General features: G+C 31.9%; 1 protein-coding gene across 3 annotated transcripts in view; it reads right to left on the bottom strand.

Moving 5' to 3' along the window:
* Window positions 1-21,379, bottom strand: part of LOC140450391 (acyl-CoA Delta-9 desaturase-like) — a 212,434-nt gene that overhangs the window by 48,710 nt on the left and 142,345 nt on the right. The window contains exon 1 of one of the 3 annotated variants that reach the window (XM_072543992.1): window positions 1,779-2,027. The exons of the other annotated variants lie outside the window; for them this stretch is intronic. The gene's annotated coding sequence lies outside the window, so the exon portion shown is untranslated. Of the gene's footprint in view, window positions 1-1,778; window positions 2,028-21,379 lie in introns of those variants that run through there. 3 annotated transcript variants of the gene reach the window in all.

Here is a 21,379-nt window from a genome sequence, read left to right as displayed (position 1 = left end):
TGAATTTAGCTTCTTTGTATGATTTTTAGAGGTTGAGTGGCATTTTCGTCTCTGACTTTATTTATAACAAAACTAAAGAATCTTTGGGATTTGATAATGCATTTTTTAGGCGCATCTATTCGAGTTACATCAGATTAAAAAAAATGATGAAAATTGCTTCATTGGAAGCCGAGAAAATACATTTTTTACGTATACCGACTTTAAAATTAAATTTTCTTCAGCCTAATTTTTTTGCTATTTTTCATACGGAATACCGATGGTTTTATTGTTACAATATATATTATAAATATCTTGAAGATATAAAAAAATTACCGAGAAAGAGCTCCAAAAGAAAAAGGTAATGGTTTAAAGATTATCATCCTATTTTTTATAACTTCGTCGCCGATCAAATTTGATCGATTTTATCTCAGAAATCACCGCTAGTAATTTAACGTTTATTCTTAAAAATAGCGTCTTGCCAAGTCTTTTACAAGGCAATTTTCTGAATTTATTTTAAGCTAATAGTTACTAAGATATTCTATTTAATTATAAGTCAAAACATTATTTATAATCTTAAAACATTTCTGGGCAGCCCAAATAATCCGGGTTTAATTCTATAAAGTACATTAGATAGGTAAAGTGCTTTTTTATGAGTAAAATTTGGCTAACTTCTATATGGTCTAGTTTTTGTCGTGCAAATATATAGATTGTATAATTTTTTTGACGAATATATATTAAAACATGTAAGAAAAGTCTCCAGCGAGAAAATACCTTTAACATTAGTTTACAAAACTAAGTACTATTTATAATAACATATTATTATTAAAGAATAAAGTTAATATTGTTAATAATTATTATATTATTAAATCTATATTTTTCAAATAGTACTCTACGATGGTTCTCAAACTAATCTAATTTTCTTTAAGCATTTCTATATTATCTAATATATTTAATAGGACTATTTGACATATTTATTTCTACCTCGGAAATCGTTCCCAATATTGATACAAAATACGAAATGAAAATTGAAACGTCAAATATAGCATATCTTTAATTAAAAGTGTGGATTATTCACATCAAATATAATAGATAGTACTCTATTAAATAGAAACTAAAAATTTACGATATATTTAGTTTGTTAGTCCATAATTTTAATTATTAGTAAATCTTCCGATTTTTAAACAATTTATTCTCATTTCTTATCATTAAGATTCTTCAAAAATTCAAAAATTTATTATTTGTAAGATGCGTTAATGGGACGACTTTATTTAAGAATATTTCATTTGATAGCGTGAACTAAATTATAATTTGAGAAACTCTATCGGAATAATAATAATAAAATGTGATTGGCCTTCAGTAATGCCACACATCCCATCTATCCAATCATGACAGTAACGCCATTTTAAATCTTAAAGAAATCCAGAAAAAATCATATAACTATGACACATTTCATATATCATATAAATATATTTATTTTATTTTATATTTAAAAAAAAGTTTAAGATATTTTATGTTTATATTTTATATTTTGGTACAGTCTATAAATTTTTCAGCTTCCTGAATTTTATGAAAAATTGTGGTAATAAAGTACCTTACAAGATATGTATAAAAACGCTAAAGTTATTTTCTATTATTTTTATTAAATTCTATATCTTTTTATTAAAAAATATATGAACGCCCTTAGCAATTCAAATTAAATAAAAAAAATATTTAAAGAATATTTTTAATTCCTTGAAAGTTCAAATAAAAACAATATAAATTAAAATTTAATTGTTTTAGTAATAAAAAAATGTACGAACCTAATAATAAAATCTTCACTATTTTAAAAGTACCACTATTCTCTAATAAAGGAAAACCACCAACCAATCACGAAAATAACGTACAATTATATCGAAAACCCATCAATTTTTGGCCGGCAGTCGACGAAACACTTTCACTAAACCTAGACAGTAAATAAATGCTATATTCTATCGGCAGCCCTTAGGTGAGAATGAGAGTTCTGTTTGCCACTTTCTTAAGATATGGTGGTAGTGGGGATGTTTTCCTAGTATCTAACGTTTTTGTCTTAATGGTAATTGACAAGTTCTCGGTGGGGCAATATGCGTTTTTAATAGCCGTCTATTGACAAAAATGTAATTCCCTCGATTGTGGCGAGCTCTAAGTAGATTAGTGTAAAGTATACGAGGGGATAGTAAGAACTTCGTTATCGGTTTTCCTATTAGATTAGAATTTAACTACTTGGTCATTATGCAAATACAAATTTTCTCTTGCTATTAAGTCGTTTAATGTTTGAACCTGGCTTATATTGTCGTAGATAATTTCTTGGATTTGTATTATCTAACAAGGAATTGAAAGTACTATTGACAACGGATCATTTTTACCTTTTTAATTTTGTATCATACATTTGTCTATCTACTCCCTTCTCTACTGTCGGTCTACTTTATTAATGCCATTCTTCTCAATCTAATTACCTTAATATTGTTCGGAAGCTACTTTCTTGTACCATTTTAATGTTTAATATCTTTATTGAGAATTAACTACAATTTCAGTTGAAAATACGTTTCTTTGACGTTTTGATTTCCACTTCGGGAATGTTCTCGAAATACCGAAAATATAAAAATGAATTAAGTATTTTGAGAACGATAAATATATAATAATATATAGATAATAATATTCTCATTATCGTTTCTAGAATTAAAAGCGCAATAAGCATTATTATGCTTAATAAGGATTACTACCTAATCCTAAGTTTGAAAACGATAACTATGAGATTAAACTTTAATTGTTATTCATACGTGATATTCTACATCAATGAAACAAAATTTTATCAAAGCTCGATCTCTTTATTTGAATCTTTTGTGGTATTCCCCAATCTGTTCATTTAGATATTTGTCCAACCTGTTTCTTATGATTTTTGCCAAAGCTTATGGTTTACATATAGATGAGTAATTCTTTTATTGGACATACTATTGCGTCTTTCCATATTTTGACCTCGTTTTCCTCTCTATTTTTTCCCGTTCTCATATTTTTAGGAAAAGGTTACATACCGAGACTTTAAGTGCTTCTCCCATGGTTAATAACTTTTACAGGGATGTCTTTGGCTCCTGCACTTTTATGGTGGTTCATATTTTTTTTATCTTCATACAGTGTTTTGTTAAGAAATTTGTGATAATCTTTTTTATATGATATTCCCTAATTGCTTGGAGCTTTTTATTTACGTAACATAACATTTACATAACAAAATACAAAGGATATTTAAAGTTATGTTTGTTTTTTGTTCAAATACTTGAACAAAAAACAAAATTGAACATATTCAAAATATAGCATCGCAAGATATTAATAATTCTAGGAGTTCGACTTTTAGAAAAATCTAGGTAGTGTAGTGTCGTTCAAATTAGTTTCTTAATTTGCTAATGTATTTGCCAATCTACTATAATGTCCACGCTTTACCATACTTCGACCAAAGTTCCATTTCTTCTTAACTTTTACAACTTTTTATTCGGAGCTCTTTGATTCTATTATCGTAGCTTTTTTCTGGTTCTACAGTTCTTCTTTTACGTTTTTTTAGCTTATACTACTTTCTTCAGTAACTTCTTTTCCTATTCCTAAAAATTCCTATTTTTGTTATTCTATTTTTTTGTTCATTTATCTAATCTGCATATAGTCTCCTTTTTACTATATACCCCACATTGTTTTTCACGTATTTTTTTTAAGGAATTTGAATCTTTATTGATGTTAGTTTACTTTGACATTTTTTCTGTAGCATCCACGATTATCTAGATAAATTTAAATTTTTCTGCTTTTTAAAGCAGATGAGATTAAGCTGATATTTTCAATATTTTTGAGGTACGTTCCTAGGACAACTTTTATGAAAGATAGTTTATTCGATTACATGAAATTAACTTTAATTAAGATTATCCGTCAGAAAAATCGTAGCACGTCATTTATCTTTTAACAGAGAAGCACACTTAATTATCACTGTAAAATTCTTTCGTTAGTAACTCTATTGTAAATTATGTCCAAAAAAAAAACAGGAAAAAACTCATGACACTCTCCCGACATGTTTAGTATTTCTTTTTATATAATTATAATTTATATAATAAAGTTATACTTGTAACATGCATGCCGAGCCTTGCCTTAAATTTATTTGAAGCTTGGAACCTCTATAGGCTGACAGAAATAGAGGAATGAAAGTATTTCAATCTTTTTTATTATCAGCGACAAATATTAAAAGGTATTGACAAACAGTTCTATTATGTCTTTCGACCATTATGTCTGATTAAGGATGAAGAGGAGTAGTGCAAGTTTTTTTGGTATCCAAAATTTTTATTAATTTTTGATATAATTCTGATCCAAAATATCGCCCTTAATCAGAATATAACAACTTTAAAGGAACTTTATGTCTTGATATGTCGTGTGTTATGAATGTTTCTGCTACTGTAGTTACTTTTTGATTAGGAAGGAGTGCGATTTCGGGCCATTTTGAAAAAGAATTAATTGCAACTCTTAAGTACTTGTTTCAAGTCGTTCAAGGGCCTCTGCGGAAAGATATTGTGCCATAAAAATCTGTCTGGAACCCTGGCCAATGTCTTTTGACACCAAAATGAGCCACAGAAAGGCTGCTATAAAGTTCTTGCAACTCACTTTTAATGTGTGATTTTGGCAGTACCACTTGTTAAACTGTACGTACTCCATGGGGACTTATTTCCGATATAATAAATCATTGGAAAGATACAGAAATTCCCATTGAGTCCAGTAGACTTTTACAGTTCCACTGTATTTGGTCATTTCCTGCCAAATAGGTCTTCAAATAATCATTTTGCAAAATAAACACCTGTCGTTGTCACTTTTTATATCATTTTTACTAATCGATAGTTGCTCCTTCAAATGTGCAACTTCAGATTCCAGAAGATTCTCTGGAATGCTCTATTCTTTCGCAATTGAAAAGATCCAAGATCCGAAAATTCCGCAGTATGCTCGATGTCTGGAAAAAAATAGATTGTTTATCTGCGATTTTGACTTCTTAATTTTCTCGAAATCTTATTTCTTTTAAATTTTGGGCTCAACGTAGAAATATTTTTTGTCCAGGCTTCATACACCTAGGCTGATATTAGTGCTTCATCAAGCGTTTTGTGGTATTGTAATTGGAGAGCTTGTTGCATTTTGACATTATGTAGTCCATCTATAAATGCCTGTATACCAATTTGTTCCAGAAAACCTTTAGGTGCCTGATAGTACGCCAAATGCAATTATCTTTTAATATCTGCGTCAAATTCTTGCAGGGTTTCAATATGCTTTTGATATCGAACTGTCAGCAGGAAGACCTGATTTAGATGGATTTTGGGTAAGAAAATGTAAGACGGTTACTGCCTGTGATCGAAGCTAACCTACTAAGAAAGCTACCACTTCCTTCTTACTCTAGCCATCTGCTCTAGCTGCAGCTTTTAATTGAAAACAATAAGTTTTTCATTCTGTTTAGCCATTGAACGTGGGTGGTTTTAAAATTTTGCTAGTTCTCATTGAACCTGGGTTAACTATGGGAGATGATGAAGCTCTTAATTTAGATTTGATATTAGTTACTGAAATAATATTAGATAAAGAAACCTGGGTATTAATTGTCTGCTATTGTAATTATTTGCTCTTCTTTTATGCTTTTCTTTTGGTATTGGTGTATGGTATTATTATTTTCCTCCTATTATATCTTACATATGTTATAGAATCCCGCCCTATGGTCTATGTAAATTTCTGTTCTTCTTCTTCTCATTGCGCCGTCTCCTTTCGAAGGTTGGCGATCCAAATGGCAATTGTAGTTTTGGAAACTGCTGCGCGAAAGATCTCTGCGGATGAGCGGTCGGACCATCTCCTTAGGTCTTTCAGCCACGAGTTCTGGCGTCTTCCTACTGATCTTTTGCCCTGTACTTTTCCTTCTAGTATAACTTGAAGTAATTCATATCTTTCGCCTCTCAGCACATGACCCAAGTATTGCATTTTCCTCTCTTTGATTATTCTTAGTAATTCTTTTTGTTTACACATGCGACGAAGTACCTCAACATTAGTAACTCTTTGTACCCATGGAATCCTCAACATTCGTCTGTATATATACATCTCAAAGGCATCTATTCTTTTTTCTATTTCAGAGTCCATTGTCCAACTTTCACAGCCAAATTTCTGTTAGGATAAGGAATTTTGTCTCTTTAATAATAGAATATAATAATTTAATGATTCCGTTTTTAATCTTTATGTTGTAGTTTGATTTGTGGGTCAGATATCTGTTAGTGTCCGTTGCTTTTCTGTAAACATGAGTTTTATATCCAGTATCCTTTACTAAGATTTAAACATTCAGCAAAGGTGATTTATTATATGTCTTTTATGGCAAATGTTATCGACTTTTTTTATCGTTTATATTCATCAGTAATGTGTCCAACAACTTTGATACAATAGACCATATATCATCTACATATTTCTACCATAATTTGTTATTAAGTATATCTTTCTTCTACAGCTAGTTTCCAGAAAGTGTTATCTATTTTGGAATTATTCATAAAATTCCAACATTGTCTGTCCATTTCCATTCTTTTCATTTTCCCATAGTTTCCTGTATAGCCCATTTAATTGTTCTGTACCTATTGGTGCATTCCAATCTTCTATTATTGATATGTACGGGTATTAATAATGGATTATCTTAGAATCCATATACAGATAATACATACAAACCTTTAAAAAATATTTACAAATCCCACCAAAGGTTTTATTTTCAGTATTATTGTTTTTAAACAAACTGTTACCTGTAGCTATTTTACCTCATGAACGAATAACTCTTTATTATAAGACTGATTTAAATAAAAATCTCCATTTCGTAAAATTTCCTAAACCTATTTAGAAGTTTTCCGTTAGACATAGGAATCGTACAAAGTTTTAGCATAAGCACCTATTTAAAAATGGCTAATTAACCAGCAAAACAAATTAATAACCAATTGATTTTTAACATTTTAGAAAGTAGGTATTAACAAAAGGAAAGAATGTAGTAATGACACATCATTAACTCTTCGCAATACCGTGAAATTGTTGTTATTAATACGTTGTGTTAGGCTTTAGCTGTTAGATATGAAACTCCAACACATGTAATTTTGGAACCGATTCACTTGCTATTAGGATAAATAATAAAATAGACAGAAGGGATATTAGTGATAAAATCTCCGATAACTTCCTATAATTTTTTATTGAGATAGAATCTTGTTACTGAGAAACTTATTAGTGAATGACATACTTAAAAGAATAAACAAAAAGGTAAAAAGAGATATTTGTTACAATAAATCAAAGATTACGTATTATAATTTAATTTTTTTGCATTTGAAGGAGTTCAACTTTTTGCTCTGTAGTAAAATTATCTTTTTTTTATAAGCCGTCGTATAAACCAACATTCTAGGACTCCGAAAATACTTTATATACCAGCTTGTACAGGTCTAGGAAATGGGTACCATATATTTTTGGATATATGTTGTCACTTAATAATCTCCAAGTGTTTGCCGCCTAGCCAAGCCGTTTGAGATCTAATGCCTTTCAGTCATGTAAGATATGGCTGATAGATTCAGGTCCTCTATTACAGAGTCTGCTGCTACAGTCTTCATGAAACAGTCACATTATATGCAAGTATCTCTTGAGTGGTGCATGTGCGGTAAGAAAGCCTGTTGGGACTCTAAATATGTAATCGGCACTGTTCTCTCTTCATCTAGTGCAACTATTTCAAGTCCATCTGTCTGTTTTTTTATATGCTTTTGGTTTCCAGACCGGCTTTGCTTAGGTCTTTTCTCCTTCCTCATTCTCACGACTTTTAATTGGGTCATGTAAGTCCTTCTTCTTTTTTAGCCACTGTCTGTCTACTGCTGAACATATACCTTTTTCATATTTCTCCATGCTCTCTTTCTTGTACTATTTAAAACCAGCTACTTCCTTCATACTTTTTAAAATTATCCATCCATCTACTCATGTACTGTATCATGAATTATTTACTCGCGAAGCGGTTATTCGATGACGATAATGACGTGCCTAGGTTGAACCTTTTTAAACGAAATGATCTACCAAACATATTTAATGTTTAACCAAAACCTTTGTATTTTAAATTTTACCTTATTTATGTGATATGTAGTTGTGATTGTGTTTTAATATTTTATTACTTAACATATTGTTTAATTAAACTATTCACAATAAATAAGTAACATTTACACTTGCTAAATAAAAAAGGACTCTACACTAGAAGAGGCTCCTACACGCTATGTAAATAAACAAATTACTTATTATTATGGGCCTGCGTAGCGCAAGCGGTAGGATGCTTGCCTCGCAAGCCGGTGGTCCGGAGTTCGAATCCTACCGCCGGCAAGAACATCTTAACATTTTAAAAATGTCTATAGGCCCCAGGTCGACCCAGCCTGAATAAAAATGAGTACCTTGGGTAAAACCAGGGGTAATAATAGACGGTTGAAGCGTAGCACTGGCCATGTTACCTTCCTTGTATACCGTAGGCCCTAGATATAGCAGACTACCCTGCTATACTCCCAAAGCCGCGACAGCGGTATAAAACGGGAGACTATTACTATTATTATATACTTATTATTATTTATTTTTGGATAGATTGTAATTTCAATTGGAGTTAAAAAAACTCTTCGAGGATCTTCTGACATTGTTTGTTGTATCTGTTTGGTTTTCCAGTATGCCAGTAACTTGACCATCTGATTTGATCTCTCCGAGCTACATGTACCAACTGTTGTCATTGCAGCTCTGCAATATGTCCTCATACATCTGCAAATTTGGTTCTTTGACCGATTTCTTTATCTATATATTTCATTTATTTTCCTGTGTGTAAAACATTATTTTTCGTTCCAATGCTCTTTGTATAACTCTTAATATATTTACAGACTTTTTGTCTGCAAATGTGTGCAACTCTTAATATAATTGCAGACATTTAAAGTTCTTGGTCTTATTTGAGCGGAAGCAGATGCAACATAAATCAAACAATCAAAAATAGAAAATTGCTTCCACACATCTTTTACTGTTAAGGGCTCATTTTCTAGTTCACTCACAATGGATTTGTAAGTTGCTTTTACATAATATTTTTTAAACGTTGCAATTATGCCTTGATCTAATGGCTGAATAAGGCTTGTTGTATCGGGCGGAAAAAATACTATTTGAACCTTTGGATGTTTTAAGTCTGGATGACATGCTATATTGTCAATAATACATAAAACTTTAAAATCGAGAAATTTTTCCTTCAACTAGGCTTCTAATTCTGGCACGAAGTAATTATTGAACGATTCTGTAAAACAGCTGTTGTCACCCAGACTTTCTTGTTAGCCATCCAATGCACTGGCAGTTGTTTTAAATCTAAGAGATTTATTTATTAAGAGCGGTTTCAACGTCCGATCTCCTGATGCATTGCTACAAAATATGTAATAATGTTACTTGATCTTTACTTGCTTTATGTTCACTTGCAGTTTTTTTATCCTTTGCGATGTAAGTACTGTTAGGCAATTTTTTTAATACAGTCTCGTTTCATTAGCCTTAAATACTTGATCGGCATAATAGTCCCCATCTTTAATAATTTTCGCTACCTCCTGTGGAAATATTTTTGCTACCGCTTCATTTTCTGTAGCATTTTCTCATGTTATCTTGATATTATGAAGTGCATTTCTTTTTATAAACTTGCTTAGCCGTTCTTTGCTAGCTGAAAATTCTTTACTAGCTTGGAAAGTGGAAGTTGGTGGATCTGACTGTTTCATTAACTCATAAAACTGAAGAGATTTTTTCTGGAATAAATAAACACTTCTTCTTTGAATTTGTTCGTTAATCCAAATTGCGATGGCTTTTTCTGTTCTTTGTAATAATACATCCCTTGAGTAAGATGTAAATTTGGCGCGTAATTTTGTACCAGAAATTATAGACTTTCTTATAGCAACTTAATTCTTTTTAATTGCTCTTGATTCGACAGTTGATTCGCCTAAATTAAAATGTTTTCCAATTGCTGTAGATCCTTCTCCTTTTCCTAAGCGATCTAAAATTGCAATTTTCGATTTCAACAAAATTGATTGTCTTTGATGTTTTTTTCTCCATTGGGCCAATTAAAATCTTAAAAAAAGAATTAAGTAAAATTAGACTTATGATATTGAGATGGCAAAAACCTCTTTAGGATGGCAAAAACTTTACGACACTCACTTGAAACGTTTCAATCCAAAAACCGTGTTGCTTATTATATTATATTAAAACTTGTAATCAGCAAAATTTCAAATAACTTATTATAAAACTAAGCACCACAAAGAGAAAAATGATTTTAAAACAATGACAGGTTATACCTCTCAATGCGAAACTCGCAATGATGTAATAGGGACGTCATGTAACAAGAGAATCCCCGAATTGCGAACTCTCACTTAACTGACATCTAGATGTGAATAGTTAATATTTATTTATAATAGTTAATAATAGAAACTTTTGGGTACATTTTTGGATGAAATACAAACCGCTTAACTTTAAAATCGCATAAAAATAATCAGCATAAAAAGAAACCTTAATGTATATTGTTTAGTAGGTTTGTATATCTATTCTAGTATGAAGGCCCACGTTTTAACTGAATGAAATAACATTGTGAAAATCATTGAAGACCAAGTGAAAACAAATATTGTATTCGGTGGTCTTTTCTATTGATGTTTTTATAGTCTGTAGATGATCAATGGTGCTAAACCCTTTTCTACATTCTGCTGCTCTACTGGTTGATATTTGCCGCATTTACTAGTAAATCTATTGCTGATAATGTTCGTGAGGAGTTTGTATAATTGTTTTCCATACATCCGGTTTGCTGCCTTCCTGCAAATATTTATTAAAAAGAGTTTGCACAGATTTCTGGATAACTGATCTCATTTTTAACATTTCACATATAATTCGTTTTTCTCCTGTATTTATTTTTACTATTCATTTGTTTAAGAGCAGCCTGCATTTCTTCATTTAACATTTCTGGAATATCTTATATGCTCCTAAAGTACGGAGGACCAGATCTAATTAAACAAATATTAAAACTAATCTAAAAAATAATAGAACAAAACAGAATATCATAAAAATAAAGACCAAGCATCCTAATTCATTTCTTTAAAAACCTAGAGAAATCGTATCCGAAGAACTACACAGGAATTAATGTATTAAACCATCCATTCATTTAATGGCACTTTAGCCCAAATCGGGCCTTGGCCTCCTTCAACAGGCTTCTCCAATCATTTCGATTTACCGCTGTTCTTTTCCATGAACGCGTTCCCAGGCAGTTCCTGGCATCCTCATCGACTTCGTCTTCCCATCTCTTTTTAGGTCTTCCAACAGGTCTTTTTCCCAGCATTCTTGCATTTAGTAATTTTCTGGGGATTCTATTCTCATGCATGCCGTCCACGTGCCCTGCCCACCGTAAACTAAACTAAAAAATAATAGAACAACACAGAATATCATAAAAATAAAGACCAAGCATCCTAATTCATCTCTTCAAAAAGCGAGAGAAATCGTATCCGAAGAACTACACAGAAATTAATTTATTAAACACAACACTAAAATTAGCAACCAAAGTACTAATAAACAGTGTTTGTATTTTGAGAACAATTTCCGAAGTGGAAATTGAAACGTCAATAAACGTACTTTAATCTTTAATTGTGGCTTATTCCCATTTAAACAGTAATTACTCTAACATGCCACAAGAAAATAGCTTCAGAACAATATTAAGAAACTGTTATGGGCCCAGCGTTATTCAAAATTTTCGGAGATTAGAAATTTTTTACAAGAAACATTATCAAAATTCCATCAAATTTTTACGGGGATGTAGAGACAACAACCTAATACCAAATGGCTTGAAGTTACGTCAAGCATATTCAAGTAGAAGATTGGACAACATTCTACATAGAGCCAGTTTGTCCATGATATGCGAAAGGTTACAATTTCATAGATCTAATTTATTTTTTGTTGAACAAGATATTGTAAGTATTGAAGATTGGCTTTTCGATGTAATATCAAATTCTGATTTTGGTCAAATTATTTTTAGTTTACATAGTATATGAAAATTCATATAACAAAGTAATAACAAATAAAGTGAATGTAATTTCAACACAGAACAATAAGGTGTTAGGTTGGAATGATCGTGCAGCGACGATATACCTTAAGAAGGTATTTGACAAAGTCAAATTAAAGGACGAAAGAGATATACTTCTAGGAATAATCAAAACGGAAAGTAGAAGGAGAGCTAACTAACCCAATTGAAGGTGGCAATGGAATAAAACAGAGTGATTCTCCTGAGTCCTCTATTGTTTAGCCTAATCATGGATGAAATAGTAAAGTAAGAATCAACAGTAATCTCTCAAAGTGACATTGATTTACCACGTATGCTGCACCAATTTAATATAGCCATCAGGAAATTTAACACGTTCATTTCCCAAAAAAAAGACAAAAGGCATAGTTATAACAACAAATCTATCGAGATGTAAATTAGAGCTGGAGGGTTTGATAATAGAATAAGTGATGGAGTTTAACTATCTAGGCATTACACTATCTAGCTAAGGCAAGCTCGAAACAGAAGTAGAAGATCAAATGAACAGAGCAAACAGATCAATAGGTTGCCTAAATGAAACAATATGGAGAAATAAATATATCGTAAAAGAAATTTACAATACAATCATCCAATATCCAGACCAATAATCACATACGCTGCAGAAACACGACCTGGCACAGAGAAAACAAAAAACAATGCTAGAAACAGCAAAGATGAAAATCCTTAGACACATCGATAGTAAGACACTATGGAACAAAACTAAAAATACATATAAACGACGGAGATCCAAGGTGGATAATATTAAGGACTGGGTAAAAAATAGAAGGGTGGATTGAAATGATCAGATAAGCCAAATGATAACAAATTGAGTAGTAAAGACGGCGAGCCACGGTTTCCCAATAGGAAGAGGACCAGTAGGAAGACCACGAAAACGATGGAATGATTACTTACTACAGGCACATTAAAAAACAGATAAAGTCATGTCTACACATGTATAGTAACAGAGTTATATGCTCGACCTGACATTGACCTGACAGTTAGTAGTAATGCCCCACTAACAAATAATGATTTAATTAAATAATTTTGCAGAGAACACCTAACCAATAGCAAACGCCTCTAAATATGATAATGGCTTAAGTTACATAGTTTAAAACGAAAAAGAGAAGTAAGTCGCCTATATATCCATCTTTCTCTAAGTGTCATTAAAAACATTGCAATAGCTAAAGCGAAACCAAGAATCATTAACGGCCTATACACAAAATGAATGGAGATAAGGAAAGATGTAAGACAGGGTTGTATCATTTTCCCACTACTGTTCAACATTTATGTAGAAAAGATATTTCAGTCTTCCTATTAGTTACTTACAATATGTTAACTATACGGCTATGATAGCAGAAAATATAAAGGAGTTGTAAGATTTAGTGAATATCATAAATGAAGTGGGAGAGGAGTACGGACTTAAAATCAATAAAGCAAAAACCAAATATATGATAATCAGTACACAACCCCGTATGGAAGCTCAGTTTAATATAAATAATAGAGCCATTGAACGGATTGAAAAATTTAAACAACTTACATTAAACAGCGTCCCCAGTGGGACTCTGGTCTGAAAGTGAAGATAAGTGAAGATAATGAATAGAAACGTCTTCGTTAACTTAAGAAGTCAGGCCTTGAAATGATATATATGGCCCATCCTGATCTAAGAAAGTGAGATCTTAAAGACTTAAAGTAAGATCTTTAAATAGTGTGGAGTTGTTTCAAATGTGGTGCCTCAGAAGGCTGCTTAGAATTTCATGGGGCGACCATGTAAAAAATAATGAGGTCCTAAGAAGACCTAAAGTCTAAAGAGAATTGTAAGATCTCGTAAAGTAGCGAAATGTTTCATACTTGGGCCACGTTCTACAAAATAACAAATATGTTATCTTAATATGTAAAGTTAAAGGTCGAAGAGGCGATGGGTGAAAGCAATATTCATGGTTCGGAGACATAAAAAACTGGTGTGGCATACCTGATGTCAGTACGATGATAAGAAGAGTGGAAACAGGATCTCTGTACATTTGACAACCAGCATGAACGCCTACACGCTGCATAGCGTACGGTACCCAAAGAAAAAAAAAAGTATGAGTACAAGAAACCAATTCGCTAACGATTTCTGCTTAGCTGAGGAGACATGTCGTGGAATGCAAATTTTAGATTCCCCATGTCTCTATTAACATCTTTATCAGCGTCTGTTATACCTTGCATTTATAGAAGGTTCAGATTAAGGCAGTTATCTGAATTGTGTTTCGAAACTATTTTACGGATTTAATATCAGATGTCGCTATTGCGTCCGTTTCGAAGCCATTTTATCGTTGCTTCACAAAGACAGGAAAAGATTAATTTTCACGTTGAGAAAGCCTATGAATAACTGTTCTGATGAGCTTTATTAAAGCGAAATACGTATCAACAGATACATAGACTGTTTTTGCGTGAAAGGAAATCTTGACTGTCTTTAATTTTATTTTTATTCTTATCTACTCTGTATGAGTACAAGAAACCAATTCGCTAACGATTTCTGCTTAGCTGAGGAGACATGTCGTGGAATGCAAATTTTAGATTCCCCATGTCTCTATTAACATCTTTATCAGCGTCTGTTATACCTTGCATTTATAGAAGGTTCAGATTAAGGCAGTTATCTGAATTGTGTTTCGAAACTATTTTACGGATTTAATATCAGATGTCGCTATTGCGTCCGTTTCGAAGCCATTTTATCGTTGCTTCACAAAGACAGGAAAAGATTAATTTTCACGTTGAGAAAGCCTATGAATAACTGTTCTGATGAGCTTTATTAAAGCGAAATACGTATCAACAGATACATAGACTATTTTTGCGTGAAAGGAAATCTTGACTGTCTTTAATTTTAATTTAAAAAAAAAAGTATTTTATTGCTAAAACATCAGAAATTACATATAAAACTTCTCAGAAGTTTTGCTATTTCTACTCCCATGAAGAATATAAAATATTTCGATATTGGTTTCACCAAGTATTTGAAGGTAACTTTTAGTCTTCCACTCTGCTATTATATGCTTCAAAAAGGTCATTAGATTATCATCGACTTTCCATAATTTCAGTATATCTATAAGCCGCTCATGCGGCTCTGAATCAAAGACCTTCTTGTACTCAATTAAGGCAGTAAAAAAGTTCCTTTTTTGATGTGTGCCTGGTTAGAAATGACGGGGTCATTCATAAGTTGCTCTTTGGAGCCCATGTAGCCTCTAATACATCCTTTCTGTTGGTGCTCTATGATATTGTTTAGAGCACAGTGTCGGTAGATACGCCGGGCTACACAGAATGTGACCAATTTGTACAAAGTTCGAAGTAATTGAACTGTACTTTGCTAGATCTTGGCTTTTATTTTGATCCTTCGATCAAAATCGCAGTAGTTCCTTGTGTAAGAAATGATGATATTTCCTGCGAATTAGTGATAACATGATTAATCAATACTTAAAATGTCTTATGAACACTCCTAATCTTCTTTAACCAGAAGTTTTGAACTCCGCCTGGTTCAGGAGATTTCCAGTTATAAAGCTTTTTGATAATATTTGAAATTTCTTTAGCGGTGAATGGTTCGTAAGGAATATCATCGTAATATTGACAGTTGTTCGTTGTGTCTTCAATCCATCCAGCTTTGGTGTTATAAGTAGCTGACGTTGAAAGTTGATTTCCCGAAAACTCATGAATTTCTTCTTGGCTTCGGTATGATTTATTTTCATTTTCTATAGTGGAATTAAGTTTCCTGTAAAACGCCTTCTCTACATGCTTAAAAAGTTTATTGTGGTATTTTCAGTTGTTGCTTACTTTGTACCTCATTAGGTGGCCTGAATAAATGAAACGTTTTTGTTTTAATGTGTCCAGGCATTGTTGAGGTTGTTTTCTGGATCATGCTTGTGAGTGACTTCGGTTCTTTTGACGATTTTTTTACTTTTTATTCCTCGGATATACATATTCCGTTAATTCTCCAATGTCCCTATGCAATGATTCAATTTTCCCTAGCAGCCTTTTTCCCAAGGTGCAATTCTGTTATTAAATTTTCCAATATTAGTGCCCGGTCGTGTTATGATCTAAATGCCTGTTAGCAATTGCTGTTGCAGCACAGTAAATCAGCATCTGTAAATATTCTAATGTATGTGCTTCTACAATATAGGTAATTGGGTATTACTTCAGTGTTCACAATTTGTTACAGTGCACCTAGTTTCTTCCAAGAGTTTACTCTTGGTAGCGGTTGTCTGATAAGTGGCTATCACGCAGCTCGTTGTTACCCTGTTATCCGTTTAAGTTCCTTGTATGAAAAGCTCAGGAATCTGTTCATTAGGGATTTTATTGGAGACTTGGTCCACAACTAGCTCTTGGTTATGAATCCCTGATTCGACTTCGCTTCTGATCATATCGCGTCTAGTCTGTGGGATGAGATTATTTCTTAGATGTACTCGGTATTGGTCTGCGACTCGTTGTTCAGATACTTACTTCGATTTCTGGGTACTCGCTGCAAAATTCGGCATACAGCTGTTGTCGATAGCCGATCGTTTTTGGCCGAGGTTTATCACCTTATAATAAAAGCGCAGAATATTTCCATTTATGGGCATAGTTCATTTCATGCGCTGCCTCGGTCGTCCCGCTTGAGTGAGTGGCGGCTTGAGTTCAATCGCAACACCTTTAGCGAGTGGAACTCTTGTTGATGTTTGGCTCTTTTGTGGTTGCTGATTGTATAATACCCTGCCACCAACGTCCCGCATGCTTTCACGTCCAGCGCCGGTTCCAGACGTGTCCTTGCGATCCCTAGGCAGCGACCCTAAACATAAATTATAATTCACCATTTTCATGGATGTGCATTTTATACCTACTTCCGGATGTCAGTTTTTGTTCCACGGCAGGTATCCCTGCTCTCAGGGAAAAAACTGCCACAGAATGCTAAATATTATAATTACTATTATTATTAACATAAGTATGTTTCGGGATTTTCTATTACCTCTTTGTTCTAAGTCGTGGAACCCTAGGGTTCCTCATGACAACTTTTCGAAATAGCTGTGCTAGACCACAATCTTAAGAATAATAGCTAATGTCCTTTGGCATATTTTAACTGTACACATCGAATTGCAACAGTTGGATGATGGTATCTGCTTTAGGTCTTATTTTTAACAATCATTTTACTAAATACTCTGTTTATTTTTACATAAAACTGGAATAGGCAATAATTAAATAAATTAAAAAATAAATAAGTCGTTTTTAATCTTTATACATTTTTTATAGTTACTTATTTACAAAAAATATATAAATTCTAATTACAGGGATGAGTGCCTTAAGAACCGACAAAATAACGCAAAAGATAGAAAACATAATACGTTGTGAAATAAAAAGAGATGAAAGTAGTAGAGGTGAGAAATTATTGATATAAACCTATAATTTACTTTACATTACATTAGATCTGTCGAAAATTTCCCACCTTTAGACGTTAGCTTATGAGCTGGTTGACTTCAGTCATAGTAATACGTATCAAGTAATGTAAGTAAAAACAGAAGTACGAGTATGTTTTTATCCAAAATTAAAGTATTGATCAATAATAAACTGTGATTTGAGACGTCGCATACACTCTTCTTAATACAGAATTATCATAGCTTGTTATTCTGTATTTATCAAATTACTACTAATTAAACTGTTTACTTACATTTGCTTTATTGCCTTCAATCAGTTTTTACTTTGTGCGAAATTTAAAAAATGTTAATGTTCGACGTCATACTTGTAATATTATGACTGAAGTCAACTAGTTCATAAGCTAACGTCTAAAGGAGGGAATTACAATGTAATGTAATGTAAATTAAAGGTTTCTATCTATAATTTCCCACCTCTACTACTTTCATCTCTTATTATTTCACAACGTATTATGTTTTGTATCTATTGCGTTATTTTGCCTGTTCTTAAGGCACTCATCACTGTATTTAAAAACAAAATAATAAATTGTTTTCATACTAATTAAAAAGCTAATCGTGCTGTAAATATGCTACGTGTATTTCTAATGAGGGTTATTAGAAAAAGCTATTACCTTATCATTTAGAAAATGAAAAAGTCCAATTACTGCTGATAAACATATTGACGATAGTGCTGTCGAAAGTGTTAGTCATTTTCTTCGGAACCATATTTGATTAATCATATATTTTCCCGTGGATCCCAAAATATTTCTTAAATTATTCCAAAAAAAGAGTATTTATCGTTTGTTTTAATATATAAATTTAAATTCTAACACTTTTAAAGTTAAATAAGGAAATATTAAAAATAATATATAAATCACTAAAGACGATATTTCAAGGAACACTAGGATAAATCAATATACCTACATACAAAGAAATATAAAAAGAAAATATATTATGTATATATAGAGAAAAGTTCCAAATTAGGAAATCAAATCAGTCTATTAATGAGTAAAATACATCGAAGTAGTTGAAAGGCCTGTAAAAGTATATAAGAACTTAAAAAAGAAAATTGTTGAGAAAATTTGAAATAGCGGTCTAGAAGCATCTAAACATATAAAGTGGAAAGATTAAGCGAGGTATTGTCCTCTGTTAAGGGTTTACTTTTAGAATTTTTTAAAATAATATAGTTTGACGCATGTTTTATAGTGAAATTTAATAACGATTTTAAATTTTTATTCTATTGCAATTTGCCTTTCGTCGGTTTCGTCGGTGCAGTAATACATTCCGCGATAAAAGGATTCGACAACCTTAAGGATTTTGGTTCTATCCGTAGTAATGCTTCAATTTTTGTTTTTTATTTTGTACATATTTTTGTTGCCTTGTTGTTCGTATTTCACCTCAAAACTTTTAAACTTTTGTTTTCTTGAATTATTTTAGTTATTTCTCTTTAATTGTTTTCTCTTACGTCTTTTCTGATTGATCGGTGGATATCTTTATTTAATTTTTTCATTGTTGTGTAGTTGGACTCGTATTTTTCCGTCAGCTATCTTCTTTTACCTATTAGCTTTGGTATTTTGGCTTAGTTTTCCTTTATGGGTCAAAACGGTCGAGCAGCACTCCCTTTCCGTTTCTTTTAGAGCTTTCGTTATGCCATAATTTGTTGATCTAAATCTTCCATTTCATCTTGCAAGTCTTGTATATGTCTGGTTAGTGTATCTTTATACAGGTCGTTGTTTTCTGAGGGAAATCTTGAATCTCCATTTCTTTTTTCTTGTTTTTAGGATCATCTTTGTTCTTTCCAGTTTGACATTTAACAGTATTTTACCTCGAATTAATCGGTGGTCGCTTCCTATTGAAAATTTGTTGAGTACTTCGATTTCTTTGATTATTTTTTTTTGTTATGATATAATCGATTTATAGAGGCGAGATGAAGATGCAACGATCAGAAAAAATTTCGACCAAAGAGGACCAGCGGAAGACGAGTCAGAGGAAGACCAAAACTTATTTATCAAGATAACATAGAGGATGATCTAAAATCTATCGGAGTGAAAGCATGGAGAAGAGTTGCCATAGACAGTGGCGTATGGAAAATTATTCTCAAGAACGCTTTGGCTCATAATGAGCTGTAATGCCACTGATGATGATTCTATTGCTATTTGCACAGAGAATACCACCTTCACATGCTCAACGTGTTCTGAAGTAAACGATAATAGCGGTACTTCAAGCGATTAAGTTTTCTATTATTACTGTGTTTTTTTATCTCCAAATATTAAGAAATTTCCGAATTCATGGAGAAAATCTAAAATGATAGCCTTGTTAAAACCAGGAAAGGACCCAGACAATTCCAGTAGCCACAGATCCATTGCTCCACAAATTGTACGACAATCTCAATGACTACCATCTAGTTAAGATTGTTTATTTATTACTACAAAACAGACGTTTTTTTCGATTTGTTGGAGGATGAAGTAAGTAGATGAAAAGAACGGCCTTCCTCAGGGAAATGTTTCAGTACCAATGCTTTTCAATATTACAAGATATTTCATAACCAGATTACACTATCTATATATCGGAAACTACTTACATAATATTTTTAAAAATTAGTTTATTGGGATTACAAGTTATGAGAAACTTAAAGAAAATGTTTTGACAGACATGCCACTTATGGTAATATCCGAAGTGAATAAAACCTTTGATACTTTAAATAAAACACCCTATATATTACTGTATTTTTAAATTCTGCATGAAACTTACAGTTTGTATAAAGTACCACAGGCCAAAACTTTATATTTTTTGAGTTATTCAGTTTGCTTAAAAAAATTTGTCACAGAAAAAATCTTTAAAGTAAATATCTCATCCATTTAAAAACATAATGTCTTGAAAATGTTTGCACACAAAGGGTAGGTAATATTTTTTCAAAAATTTATATCGAAATCGAATTTATAAATACAGGATATTCACAAATAATACCCCATTTCTTTAAACTTCAAGGTTTTTCAGTCAATAATTTTAAATAAAACTTCCTGTATTTTATAATTTTTATGATAATAGAAATCAATTGTATGTCATAAATAGTGTTAAGGTTCCCTACATCTAAAAATAATACTTTTGGAGATATTGTGCTTTAATGTTAAAGGTAAGGTATTTATTCTTTTATTTTAACAGGTCATGTATCAAGACGTCATAATGCTTATTAATTGTTTAGAATTAAACAATGAAGATTACGTAAATTTACTTTTAATATACTCGAACATGTATTTTATTTGCCACCGGATATCCAGATCGCCACGACCTACTAGTAACTTCATGAAGAGAATGCTTACAAATTTAACAAATTTTGTTGTTTTCAACAAAAGTAAAAAAAGTGGAGCACTGTACCCAAGAATTTAGAGAGCACATTTATCAATAAATAAATCTTACCTTACAACAAAGTGTCAACTTTTACTTCACAATGATCCTGTGTTATAAGGGCAAGGAGATGAAAATATACTTAATTTTTTATGAAGCCCCCTATAAAAAAATCTAGAGGTGTTATGTCTGGTGATCAAGGGGGCCATCGAAAAGGACCATTGTTGGCTGTCTACCTATCTTCAAATGTCTTATTTAAAAATTGGTTTGGCATTTTGGAACAATGAGGAGGAGCTCCATCGTGAGGAAAAAAAGTTTTCTGAATTCTGAGGTGGTAAACGATTTAAATAATTGATTTTTAATTCTTCTAGAATATTGAGATATTTTTCACCTAAAAATTAATTATTAAAATGCAACATTTTAATTTTATTCTTTAAACCATAAGAACCGAAAATGATCAATTAGTAATCAAAAAAAGTATCCTTTTGTGTTCTAAAATTAGTAGTCTAAATTACTTTGGAGTCTGTTTATAATTAGCCAAGTGCGC

The sequence above is a fragment of the Diabrotica undecimpunctata genome, chromosome 1, assembly GCF_040954645.1.
Source record: "Diabrotica undecimpunctata isolate CICGRU chromosome 1, icDiaUnde3, whole genome shotgun sequence".
In the NCBI taxonomy this organism is placed as follows: domain Eukaryota; kingdom Metazoa; phylum Arthropoda; class Insecta; order Coleoptera; family Chrysomelidae; genus Diabrotica; species Diabrotica undecimpunctata.
This window is presented reverse-complemented; position numbering and strand designations above follow the sequence as displayed.